At 46.0% G+C, this 13,944-nt stretch overlaps 2 non-coding genes across 2 annotated transcripts; both read right to left on the bottom strand.

Annotated features, from left to right (window-relative positions):
- Positions 1-37: 37 nt before the first annotated feature.
- Positions 38-109, bottom strand: TRNAC-GCA (transfer RNA cysteine (anticodon GCA)). Its single transcript has one exon. It is a non-coding gene; the product is annotated as a tRNA-Cys (tRNA).
- An 11,915-nt stretch (positions 110-12,024) lies between these two features.
- Positions 12,025-12,096, bottom strand: TRNAC-GCA (transfer RNA cysteine (anticodon GCA)). Its single transcript has one exon. It is a non-coding gene; the product is annotated as a tRNA-Cys (tRNA).
- Positions 12,097-13,944: the final 1,848 nt, after the last annotated feature.

Raw genomic sequence — 13,944 nt, forward strand, 5'->3', positions numbered from 1 at the left:
GTATCACTTCCACTGGAGTGAAAAACAATCATGACAGAGGGGGCACCTGGATTTGAACCAGGGACCTCTTGATCTGCAGTCAAATGCTCTACCCCTGAGCTATACCCCCAGCTGCCTACATCTTTTTCACAAGACACTTGCATAGTTGCAGTCTTTCCTAAGCTGTGCTCTCACCATCCTGTGTCTCCCTGGGGAGCTTCCTGAGCAGCTTCTCTGGGCACCCACCTGCACACCTGTCAGAACTGCTCCCTTCCTCAGAGCCTGCGTACCTGTGCCCACCCAAACATCCCTCTTCCCAGAGCACGTCTCACCCCCCTCCCTCATTATTATTATTATTATTATTGCTGGATACAGGAGGAACTCTACCCAGCCCCTTAATATCTAAGATGCTTCATTTCTTTTTTCTTTTTCTTCATCTCCCACTCTCTGTTTTGGTTTCCTTTCCCGGGAACCAAGGCCTGGGACCTATGGGAGGCTGTCAGCGTCTTGGCTTACCCCAGGAGAGGCACGTGGCCAAGAAAGCTGCAGCCCCAGCTTTCCAGGGGAAGAGTGGGGAGGGGTGAGCCCAGAAGTTGGCATAGCCACAGGGCCTGGCATGGGGCTTGGGCTTACTTCTTCTGGAACTCAATCAGCCCCTGCTGTACAGTCATACATTTTGTAGTATTGAGCCATCATTGCATTTCTGTCTGAGTCTTTCTTGGCTATGTTGTACCATACAATTGGATACGATTTTCTACTATTTCATTCAGATTATTCTGAAGTGAGATTGCCCTTCCCCGATAGAGGAGGGTGGCTCTTTGGTCAAGGGTATGGGAGTAGCTGTGCCCCTGCTAGATGCTCCAAACAAGCTCTCCACTTGTAGGAGAACGTAGGCCCATCAAGCTTCCAAGACTCCAGGCACATCCAGTGAGGCACTGAATGTGACAGTCTGCCTTTCTTGGGAAAAGAAGAGTTAAGAGTGTTGGCAAGTGGATGATTTTTTCCAGGATTATAGAACAACACTGGATGAACACGAACATACTTCTTGGCCCACTTCTCTAGGATTGTTTCCCAAGAGTGAAGACGTAAGGCTCCGAGGGCCTGGCTGGGTGCTGCGGCTCACAGCCGCCATCAGCAGTCATCAGTCCCCTGGGGTCCTGCGCTCTGTCCTTCACTTCCCAACCCCCATGGTCCTGCCCTAGAGCCCTTACCTGGCAGCACCTCAGTGAGGCCATCAGGTATGGAGCCTGGCTCCCAGCCCTGCAGCACCAGACCCCTGACTTTGTGATGCAACCCGGTTAGACCAGGCTCTCAGGACCTCCCTAATCAGGCTCTGAGAGATGGATGCATAATAAGCCAGAATGCCCTCGAGATTACCTGGGAAACCAAATTAGCTATCAGAAGGTTGCTTCCTTAGGCTGCAATCAGAGCAAAGGGGAACTGAATGCTCTTGAGGGTTTCTCAGGCCCCAGAAGATTATTATGCATTATTCCTGTTCCAAAGTCCCGTTCCTTCTTTAGAGGCCAGAATACTCACAGTCACACCGAACTGGGAAGCGCAGTGTGTCCTCAGGCATCCTTCCTAGATCACTGCCCCCCCTGCCATCCCGCTTCCTGAACATGCCCGTCCCCCTCCTCCATCTAGCCTCTCAGCCCTGCGGTCTGCTCAGTGTGGATGGATCTTAATCCACAGATTGAGGGATAGAAGATAACTCTACAAAAGAACTGGATCTCTATTTTGTGTCCCATCCTACTGAGTGACAGAAATGTAATGAGTCAACCTCAGGACTCCCCCGACGCCCCCACACCCTTGTCACACCTGAGTCCTGAAAGGGCTTTCCGAGTACCACAGTGCTGGGGGGTGCGGTGCACATCTGGTCCTCCATGTCGTCTTGACAACATTGTGACCTTCTGATCCCACACTGGTCCCCGCTGTGTCTCCTCCTGGGTTCCCTGGCTCTCCCGGCCACACCCATGCCGCGCCCCCCTGCTGGCACAGAGTGGGTGCTGATCTTTATTCCCCGAATCCCCCAGCACCCACACTGTTGGAATTGGAAAGCTGAGTACTGACAACATGCGTTCTACAGGGTCATCCCTTCCCTGTGTTGTTAAAGGCACAAAACCTCCCCGGCTGGATGGGGGAGGGGGGAGAGCATCCTTCAAGGGCAGGAAACCCTGGTTACCAGCTGTGTGTTAAGGCCCAGCTTCCTAACTGGTCTCTCCGTCTCCCCTCAATGACCCCATTACTCTCCATCCTTCCAAGACGGCTCTTGCAGGGGTCTTCCTAAGACAAGGTACTAAACGCTTTCTGTGAATCATCGTGTTTCATCTTCACATCAACCCTATGAGATAGATATAATTATTATCCCCGATTTACAAATAAAGAAACGAAAGCTTAGAGAAATTCAGTAACCCAGATAGTCTAACTCCAGAACTAAAACTGGTGACCATATTGCAAGAGTTCTTTCTAAAACACAGATTGAATTGGGTCTCTGCCTGGCAGCGCTAGATAAGACATCAGTCGTCCCTTACTGTTTGATTTCCTTCTAGACTATTCAGGAGGTAGGAGCTCATCAACCACTGCTTTGGGCTGATTAGGTCAGAGCTCACTTTTAGTGATACCCCAGTCTGAAGAAGTCACTCTGGAACCCTTTCTCATAGACACGCCTCTCATGGGCAGTCCTGCTGATGGCTGGTCCCACGCACTGCCTGCTGACTCTAGTTTCCCCTTCCTGGGGTGATATTATCTTCAAGTTTCAGGGGTATCACCATCCTGAATATAAATAAAAGTGGGGCGTTCTAGAAGCTGGAGGTAAGCATTTCCCCCACTAATCTCTGGGCAAGATGAGCCATGAAGCCCACCCCTGAGGCAGGGGCCCACCTGGCCTAACAGCAGAGGAGCTGGATGCTCTCCCAGGTGTCATACATCTGTCACCTCATCTGTGCTGCTGGTGATGCCATTGAGGCCGCTAAGGAGCCAGAAACCATAGTGACCGGTTCTGGGAGCGCGCTTCTTCATTTCACCTTGCTTTTTAGCCAAGTTCCCTTTAAAAGCGTCAGCCTGTCTCCATGGTGCTAAGAGGAAAGAGGAAAGGAAGTTTTCCCCTGCACACACCAATACACCGTTTATTAATGTAAGATATACAACCAAGTCAGAACCAGAAAATGAAAACTGTGTTTTTTATTTGGGGGGCATCGTTTCCTTCTGTTGTAGATTTTAAAATGTGTCTATGAAAAAGGAATTTTTAAAAACTTTCATTATGGTAAATCTTAAATATATACAATAGTAGTGGTATTTATCAATTTATCATCCAGTGTATTGGTCAGGGTTCTCCAGAGAAACAGAACCAAATATATATATATACATATATATTATATATAATATATATAATTATATCTATAATATATCTATATCTGAGAGAAAGAGAGAGAGAGATTTAATTTAAGTCATTGGTTTCCATAATTACGGAGGCTGAGAAGTCCCGTGATCTGCCACCTGCAAGCTACAGACCCAGGAAAGCTGGTGCTGTAGGTCCAGTCCTGCAAGTGGAGAGCTGATGGTACAAGTTCTAGTCTGAGGCAGGAGAAGACCGATGTTCCAGCTCAGCGGCGGGCAGAGCCAATCCTCCCTCCCTCAGCTTTTTGCTGTCTTCAGCCCTCCGTGGGTTGTATGATGCCCACCTGCACTGGGGAGGGGGATCTGCTTTACTTAGATTTTTACTGACTCAGATGCTAATCTCATCTGGAAGTACCCTCACAAACACGCCCCAAAATCATGTTTAACCAAGTATCTGTACGTCCTATGACCCAGTAAGTTGACATGTGAAATTAACCATCACATTTAACACTTCAACATGCCCGATCTTGTTAGATCTAGAGGCTTGATCAGATTCACATTCCGTTTTTTTGGCAAGAAGACATCACCAGAAGTACTGTGTTCCTCCTTTGTATAGAAGGATGCTTGCTCATCATGTCTGCTTGGCTCTCTTTTTGTGAAATTAAGGTTAACTAGTGTGTTGAGGTGTTATTAACCTCATTATAAATGCCCCTGTCAAACACTCATCTCATCGTTTTGGCAGGCATTGGTGATACTGGCTTATGCCCATTTCCTCGTTAGGAGTTGCAAATGGTTTTATTCAAATTCTCCACCTTTATTAGCTTGAGCTTCTTTTACAAGGAAGACTTTTCTTTATCCACTATTTGATTCTGTTTGGAATATAGTTCATATAGAAGATGTAGAAAAAATGCTTGATTTTTTCCTTTTATTTACAAGTTTTCAGAATAATGAATTGATGCCTTAGCAACCTCTAAATTTGACAGTGAGGGCTCCAGTAGTCTTTGAGGATTTCCTCGTTTTCTTTATGGTGTGAGTGTGAACCTGTGTGTGTGTGTGTGTGTGTGTGCACGCGCACGCACAGGCAAAATGAAATTGCCAGGCTGAATGGGCTGCCCAGGAGGCGCCTTTAAATAGACGTCAAGTCCAGTTGTGGAGAGTGACTTGTAATTGTGTGCAGGGTGGATGGGGTCAAAGGCTTGATACATAGTGCAGGGAGGTGGGCCTTGCCGGAGGATGGTTGGTTGGAGCCTCCCAGGATGGGGAGGGACAGTCGGAGGAGGCTGACTCGCAACAGCACACAGAGTCTTTGGGGAGGACTCCTGCAGAAACAGGAAGGGCCCTGGCAAAGGTTCTGGGCTCGGCCCTGAGAGAGTGGGGCCCTGGGGGAGCTGCTTGCTCAAAATGGCCTGAGCAGACCTGGGCTAGGAGTGGGCCTCCGTGCCCAGCAGCAGACTGCCGAGACGCTGGATGCTGGCAAAGCACAGCAGAAGGGGGAGGACATTCAAACTACCCATGCTGGATTCCCCACCAGCCTTGGTGGGTGAGACCTCATTTAATCTGATTATTTTTAAATTTTAAATTGCATTTTATTTTTTTTTAATTTTTTTTTAATTTTTTTTATTTTTGAGGTACGCGGGCTTCTCACTGCCGTGGCCTCTCCCGTTGCGGAGCACAGGCTCCAGACGCGCAGGCTCAGCGGCCATGGCTCACGGGCCCAGCCGCTCCACGGCATGTGGGATCCTCCCAGACCGGGGCACGAACCCGTGTCCCCTGCATCGGCAGGCGGACTCCCAACCACTGTGCCACCAGGGAAGCCCTAAATTGCATTTTAAAAAGATAGATACGGAACCCACAGAAGTCAGATGATACAATGTTCAAAAGGTACAAAAAAGTATGCAGTTGGAAGCAACCAAGAAGTCCTTCAGAAGGTGAATGGATAAATGAATCATGGTACATCAGACAATAGAATATTATTCAACACTAAAAAGAAATGAACTATCAAGCCAAGAAAAGACATGGAGGAACCTTAAATGCATATGACTAAGTAAAAGACGCCAGTGTGAAAGGCCACATACTGTATGACATTCTGGAAAAGGCCAAACTATGGAGAGAGTAAAAAGATCAGCGGTTGCCAGAGGTTTGGGGGACAGAGGGAGATATATAGGCAGAGCACAGAGGATTTTTAGGGCAGTGAAAATACTCTGTATGATGCTGTAATGATGGATACATTTGTCCAAACCCACAGAATGTAGAACACCAAGAGTGAACCCTAATGTAAACAGCGGACTTTGGTGATTATGATGTGTCACTGTATGTTCATCCATTGTAGCCCATGTACCACTCTGGTGGGGGAGGTTATGCCTAGGTGGGGCAGGGTGTGTGTGGGAAATCTCTGTACCTTCCTCTCAATTTTGCTGAGAACCTGAAACTCTAAAAAAATAAAATCTTAAGAATAAATACATACATTTGAAGAATAAAATGAAGAAAAAAATATGCAGTGAAGGGCTTCCCTGGTGGCGCAGTGGTTGGGAGTCCGCCTGCCGATGCAGGGGAAATGGGTTCGTGCCCCGGTCTGGGAAGATCCCACATGCCGCGGAGCGGCTGGGCCCGTGAGCCATGGCCGCTGAGCCTGCGCTTCCGGAGCCTGTGCTCCGCAACGGGGGAGGCCACAACAGTGAGAGGCCCGCGTACCACAAAAAAAAAAAAAAAAAAAAAAAAAAAAATGCAGTGAAAATTCTCCCTCTCTCATCTAACAAGACTCTCTGTTAGCATCCCTGGGGAACCCGTGTTACCAGTTTCTCATGTTCTCTTCCACAGATAGTTTGCACGTGTCAGTAAGGAATACACAATCTCTCCCTGACTTTATTTATAAACACAAATGGTAACATAACATACCTATGCTACTGCATGTTGCTTTTTTCATCTAATTTAATTTTGTATAAATAATGGCATTGCTTACCTGGAAGCATTTCTCTTTATAGGATTTAAACCAGCCCCCAGTCCTATGAGGAATGCAGCCCCCAAAATAAGGGGGTTAGATCATTCCCTGGCAATAATGAGGGAAAGTTTCCACATCCTCATCCTTGCTGGTTACACAGAAGGGGGTGCAATACCAGGAGGCCCAGCAAAGAGAAATTTGAGATAATTCCCAGTAAAGGGAAGCTTGGGATAGTTACAAGGGGCACCCAGATTTGAACCAGCAACCTCTTGATTTGTAGTCAAATGCTCTAGCCCTGAGCTACACCCACTACTGGAATATCATGTCTCCTCAGAACTTCTCACTTTGGTAGTCACACCAAAGACACCTGTGATAATTTTAAGACCTGATGTTTATTGAGCACTTATGATGTGCTAGATAAACTGTTCTAAGACTTTCATATACTGTATATAATTTAAAAAATTATTGTGGTAGTGCTATGTCCACCATCACCCTCATCATGGGTGACAATGACACAGGGGATTGAAGCAAATTGCCCTAAATCACAGAGCCAAAGTGACAGAATCAAGAGTTAAAGGACCACCACTTTATCTTGCCTCGACCCAGCTTCCCTTGAGGGTGGGTCTCAGGGCTTTGCTGCCTCAGGGCCAAGCCTTCACCCCGCCCTGTGACCCCAGCAGTCCTTCTCCCCCACCTCCCTGCAAACTCTCCCCCTTTTCTAATGGGTTTGTTAGGGAGGGGACCTAACCCAGTGCCTTGAGAGGACCCGCCAGAGGCTTCTGGGAGTCAGATTGCTTGAACTGAAATTTCCTAAATTTCTGAATGAATTAGGTATTTTGCGAGTAATGCTTTCATATGGCACAATTGAAAATGTACGAAACAGCAACCAGAGAAAAATCAAGACTCCATTCCATCTCTGTCTCTCAGCCACCACATAACGACTTTACTGGTTTCTTGTGTGTACGCCTTTGAAAGGGAACATTTTTTTCTTAGTGCCCCAGGGCTAACTTAATTTTAGTTTATTGTACTGCTTATACTGTACTGTATACAAATGTGTACACAAAATTAGATGTAAATGCTTCACACTCACAGTTTTATACACTATTAAGACAAAACAATTTTAGAAATCAATGCAAACAAAATCACATACCCAATAACATTCAACTTAATAGCAATTCAGATGAAATCATTTTGCTGGAAGAGGCTCTTTGCAATGTGCTTGTGAAGCTGCTCATGCCTGGAGACCCAGCTGTCCCCCAACTCCTCTGCTAACTGTCTCTGCTAACACACCCAGTGACGGCCTCTCTCAGCCCAGATCCATCTCTCATAGGCTGAAGTTGTCACCAAACTCAGGGTTGGCTACTCGCTGCTCAAAAGCCAATAATCAAGAGGCAAGTGTCTGTAGAAACGAAAAACGCTTTAATCAGAAAAGCCGGCAATCTGGGGAGAAGGTGAACTCATGTCCCAAGACCAACTCCAAAGATTCTGCTCAGCCATGACAGTTTTTAAAGGGAAAAATGGGGAAGAATTTCATTGAACCATCGAGGCAGGAGGTTGGGTTCTGCATCCTTCTCCATTGCTTGCAGGCTGGCTGCCTCTCTCTCCAGACGTTATCTTGCTCGTGTGATCTGCCTGCAGGATTGCTAAGGGGGCTGTTGCGGGTAGAGAGCTGGTCATTCCTTTACTACTTAATTCTTCCTTCTTACTTCTTTTAATCTAGGAAAAGACTCAACAGGTTACACAAGGTGTGGTGTGCACTCAGGAGAGCTCAAGTCAGGAGTTAGGTTAAATTGCCTAGTCATCTCGTTCCTATAATTAGGTTCTTTCAAGGTTGGAGGGGCACAGAAATGGACAAACAGGAAAGGGGCAAAAGAGCTGCTTGCAAAGTCTGCCTCTGTTCTTCTGTCATCACAGTGTTACAGCACGGTGTGGTGACAATGTGTCATAAACCCGGGCACACGCCAGCACTGGGCTCTAGGTTATAAGATGGCCCTGCAAACCAGCCACAGTGTCCCTATATCGAAATGGTTAAGATTGTTATTAAAGTATGAATAGATTCCTAGGCAAACTCAAGAACCACTGAGAAGCACTGATCTGCTGTCCCTTTCATGCCTGGGCACATTCGGGCTGCCCACAAGGGTCAGGAGCAGGCCTCAAAGGTTTTGATTTCTGCTCCAGAATCTAAATCTCAGGCCTCCCCAGGAGCACAGCCACCCTCCCTTCATTTTCTCCTCCCCTCTGCCCAACCTCTCCACCAGCCAGCGAGAGGAGCCTTTCTGAGGAAGCACCCCCATCCCGGGGAACACATGTTATTGGTAAGCTGAGTAACTACAAAGTCTTGTTAGGTAGGGTCACCTAAGTCTGTCCCTGGGGATGGTCCTGCTTTCAGGTCTGTAGTCCCAGCATCCAGTTCATGGAATCAAAGTGAAGCTTTGGAAGTTCATTTTTTTTTTTTTTAGAAGATGTTGGGGGTAGGAGTTTATTAATTAACTTATTTATTTTTGCTGCGTTGGGTCTTCGTTTCTGTGCGAGGGCTTTCTCCAGTTGCGGCAAGCGGGGGCCACTCTTCATCGCGGTGCGCGGGCCTCTCACTATCGCGGCCTCTCTTGTTGCGGAGCACAGGCTCCAGACGCGCAGGCTCAGCAGTTGTGGCTCACGGGCCCAGTTGCTCCGCAGCACGTGGGATCCTCCCAGACCAGGGCTCGAACCCGTGTCCCCTGCATTAGCAGGCAGACTCTCAACCACTGCGCCACCAGGGAGGCCCTGGAAGTTCATTTTGTCCAAGATGAAACACCTGACTTATTGCAAAGGCTGTTATAAACTCCATTTAAGACTTCAATAGAAGATAGAACTCTTTGTTTTTGCAGTAATAATACAAGAATGAAATTTTTGGAGCACAGCATTGTAATATAAACAGTGTTCTTAGCAAGGAAGCCATCAGTAAGTTCTAAGCAAATTAAGCGGAAATGTCACTGGCACTGTGGTGCACACATAATTCACAAGTGCATCCAAACAGGCTGTGGTATTCTACCAATTCCTATAAAAGCTGAATTGGTATTTTTTTTAAGTTTTTAAAAAACTAAATTACTTCTGTGACACAGCTGATTTAATACAAGAAAATATTTCATGATGGCAGTATGTATAAGAAAGTACAAATAGCTACTGAATAGAATTATTTTGTAGGTCCACCAATGTAATCAGTCTCTTAAACACATCTGTCCCCAATACCACTAAGATTTTAGAAATGTTTAAACCTTTGAAGAACTACTTTGTGAATTAACCTAAGTGTCCTGCAATGGCATTGGTATTAAACTTTTCTTTTTGTAAAAATGTGCACCAAAAATTGTTGTTGTAGGCTTCCCTGGTGGCGCAGTGGTTGAGAGTCCGCCTGCCGATGCAGGGGACACGGGTTCGTGCCCTGGTCCGGGAGGATCCCACATGCCGTGGAGCGGCTGGGCCCGTGGGCCATGGCCGCTGAGCCTGCGTGTCTGGAGCCTGTGCTCCGCAACGGGAGAGGCCACAACAGTGAGAGGCCCACGTACAGCAAAAAAAAAAAAAAAAAAAAAAAATTGTTGTTGTGTTTTGCATAAACCTGTTGGAAATCTTTTTTTTTTTTTTTTTTTTTTTTTTGCGGTACGCTAACCTGTCACTGTTGTGGTCTCTCCCGTTGCGGAGCACACACTCCGGACATGCACAGGCTCAGTAGCCATGGCTCACGGGCCCAGCCGCTCCGCAGTATGTGGGATCTTCCCACACCGGGGCACGAACCCACGTCCCCTACATCTGCCGGCAGACTCTCAACCACTGCGCCACCAGGGAAGCCCCTGTTGGAAATCTTTAATCAGAGTTTTCAACAAATGGTGTGCCCCAAAACTTCAGCTTTTGAAAACTTTAGAGTTGCAATAAATGAAAACAAAATTTGCAAACAGGAAGATATTGAAATGTATTCTTGCAAAAGCAAGAGAGAAACTGAACAAATTAAACAATGACATTTCACGTGGTATACAAGATTTAATTCTGAATTTCTAAAATTGAATTTGCGAAATCTCTAAGGAGTCTTTGGCTGAAGCTCCTCATTTAAATTGGATAATTTACATTCTGTACCTGAAGGGAATGAAATTTTCAAAGGTTATGATTTTGCAGCATCTAAATTTGGTGAAATATTCAAAAGAATCATACTCATTTCAAGAGCTTTGTCTTATAAATATTTTTGTGGAAGAAACGTACTTTGAACGGAAGCAAAAAGAGAATGTGAAAATTTTGTGCCTAAAATGTTTACATATTGCAATACAAAAAAATTACAACTGAGAATACTTTTTTAAAATGCTTTTTGGTTGTTTAAAACTTTTTCTTTTGTTTCATGGCCACACCACACAATATGCAGCATCTTAGTCCCTTCATCAGGGATCAAACCCATGCCCCCTGCAGGGGAACTACAGTGTCCCAACCACTAGGCCACCAGGGAAATCCCACAAGGTGCCCTTCAATTAGCACACTTTAAGCTTACCAGTTACTTTAGCACCTGGATCAGAGGTATTTTCATTAAACATATTTTGGTCTACAGAAAAAAGTCACTTGAAAGTGGTTGCCCAGGGACTGGAAATCTGTGGGTCTCCTACGCCTCCCCAGAGCCGTCCGCAGACCCCAGTCTTGCTTCTTTCCTATGCAGAGCAGCCCTCATTGCTCCTGGCTGACACCCCTTGTGCTGATGAGAAAGGTGGGGTGATGGCGGTGCTGGGACCAGAACCCCGACTTCTTACTCCTCCCTGGGGCTCCTTCCATCTACCACACCCTGACGAGCAGCAGGACCCTCCTGGGGCCCTGACAGCATCCCGCTCCCCCCATTTCCTTGAAAACTGCAAGAAGCCAGTGAGACTTCCCACACTGTGGACCTCTCCACAATCCATAGGTGGCTGTTCCGGGTGGGCAGGTGCCTTAAGAGGAAACTGCAACCAGATTCAAAGGCTTAGCCCCCAAACCCCACAAAATGTAAATATCTCATTTATAAATTTTTATATCGATCACATGTTGAAATGAAAATGTTTTGGATACACTGGGTTTAAAAATATGGAAATTGGTTTCACTGATATCTTTTTACTTTATTTTTATTAAAACATTTTTCCAGTTTTAATGAGATATAATTGACATAATACTGTATTAAATGTGTACAACATAATGATTTGATATATATGTGTTTGGAGAAATGATCACTGCAGGAAGTCTAGTTAACATCCATCACCTCACATAGTTACATTTTCCCCCTTTTAAGATCTACTCTCTCAGCAACTTTCAAATATACAATAAAATATTGTTAACTAGAGTCACCGTGGTGTACATCACATCCCAGGACTTATTTATCTTATAACTGGAAGTTTGTACCTTTTGACCCCCTTCACCCATCTACCCCTTTTTACTTTAAATATTTAATGTGGCTACTAGCAAGTGTAAATTCAGACTTGTAGCTTGCATTCTGTTTCTGGGGGGAGTGCTGGTGTAGGCCTTGACCTTAGCAAGGCCAACCTGGCTGGTGGGGCAGAGAGGTTGCCTGTGTCCCCAGAGTGGGGACAATCAATGAAAATCCTGATCTTGCAGGCCTCCTTTGAGGATGAAATAACAATGCCAAGACAGGAAGGAATCTCTCTCCAGATGGGAGAGAGTCAGTGGGTGTTGTTCTCAGTGTGGAGGGGTGCTGGAGCTACAGGGACCCAAGAAAGGAAGACCATGGGCCTCAGGCTTGCTGAAGCCTGGAAATTCCAAAACACTACGTGAGCAGGGGGCACCCGGATTCGAACCGGGGACCTCTTGATCTGCAGTCAAATGCTCTACCCCTGAGCTATACCCCCTGACACGTGTGAATGCTCTCAACTCACACCTTTATAGCCGTGCAGCCACACCCAGGCCCTGCCGACTGTCGTAGCCTCTGCTTTGGGTTTCGCTGCCTAAGGCCGCTCCAGACGGGCCTTGCTGCTCAGAACTCCAACCGGTTTTCCTCCCCAGGTTCGGTGGGACGATTGATTTGGTCACAGTCTCCTGCCCACAGCCGGAGGTGGCAGAGGTTCAGGACCCCTCTTGTTGCCTGGAGAAAACCCAGGCCGCCGGACGGAGGCCTCTCAGCGCGCCAAGCTTCTGTCTGAGCCCGGGCCAACTCGTTGCTTCTGCTCTATCTGCCCTTTTCCGGCCTTTGGTCGCGTCCTCCTCCTCCTCGTCTTCGCCGCCTCTCCCTCCCCTCCCACCGCTCTGATGCCTCTCGGGGCTCTCCTCCCCTAACCGCGCAGACCTTGGCTAGTCCGCCAGCTGCATCAAGCAGTGTCCTTTTCAAGCTCCTTCCTTGAGAGGTAAACGGAAGACCAGGCCTAGTAAATAAAAGGTGAACCATTTATTTCCAAAAATGAAATAGGTGACGGTAGCTAAGAAAACTGCGAAAGTAACAGAAGCGACACTGGAGGACTTTTCCATTGTAAATATTAGAACATCTACTAAAACAGCGCAAGGCAGCCAGACCCGGGAAAACACCATAGTATATGTACCCACGTAATAAGAGATCATCACGAGTGCCTCCCGAGCGGTGAGGACGTCCACAACCCTCCGAGAGGGGCTGTGATTGCTACCCCAGGGGCACAGCGGAGGAACCCGAGGGGGCAGGATGCGAAATAAGCTGTCGGGGCTTACTTAACCACACACTTAACCACGGCGTTTTACTGCTCCGAGATAGAGCAGTCAGGAGTTCAGACGGGAAAGGAAAGGTTATTTACATAAATCAAGCTAGGAGAGTTTAATTGGCCGTTTGGGAAAAATAATTAAAGTAGCAACTAAACTTCTTTTTGTATATCAAAATACAGTCCAAGTGGATTAAAGCACTGTGTATAACAAAACAGAACATAAAGTATAAGAGAATATAAATGGATATCTAACTAATTTCTGAACAGCAGGGAAGGCATGGAAGAAATCCGAACAGAAAATGTCAGTAGTTATTTAAACATTAAGAGTTTAGGAATATGAACAAAATTGAAAGGTTAATAGCAAGTTGGGATTATAGCAAATTTCCATCATTTACGACAGACAATATGCTACAAATAAATATCCTTTAATACGTAAAGAGTCCACTTAGGCCATCAAGGATGTGCTCAATCTCAGTAAATCAGGGTAAATTTTAGGAAAACCAAAGAAATGCAACTTAAAACATAACATTTTTCACCTACCAAATTAGGAAAAAAATTAAAACAGTAATTATCATATTAGTACTGTAAATTGGGACTGTAAATTGGTACAGTCTTTCTTGAGGGGAAGGGCAGTGTAAAACCAGAGATTATTTTAAATAATTAATTCCCTTTGACTTGGTAGTAATTCCATTTCTTGGAATCTGTCCTTAGAAAATGTCTGAAATATGAACAAATGTTGGCTCAGAGATATGTTAAGTCCTCTTACTTACTTACATGTAAGTCCTCTTAAGTGTTATTTAAAATATTTAAACATGCCTAATACTAGAGAGGTAGTTAAGGGAAGTATGCTACATCTCCAGTGATCAAAAACTACTGGGACTTCCCTGGCAGTCCAGTGATTGGGACTCCTTGGCTTCCACTGCAGGGGGTGTGGGTTCGATCCCTGGTGGGGGAAATAAGGTCCTGCAAGCTATTTAAATGTTTCGTATAATTCACAAGAAAATGTGAATTACATGCTAAGTCACGGTTCTC

This window comes from Mesoplodon densirostris, chromosome 9 (genome assembly GCF_025265405.1).
Source record: "Mesoplodon densirostris isolate mMesDen1 chromosome 9, mMesDen1 primary haplotype, whole genome shotgun sequence".
NCBI lineage: Eukaryota > Metazoa > Chordata > Mammalia > Artiodactyla > Ziphiidae > Mesoplodon > Mesoplodon densirostris.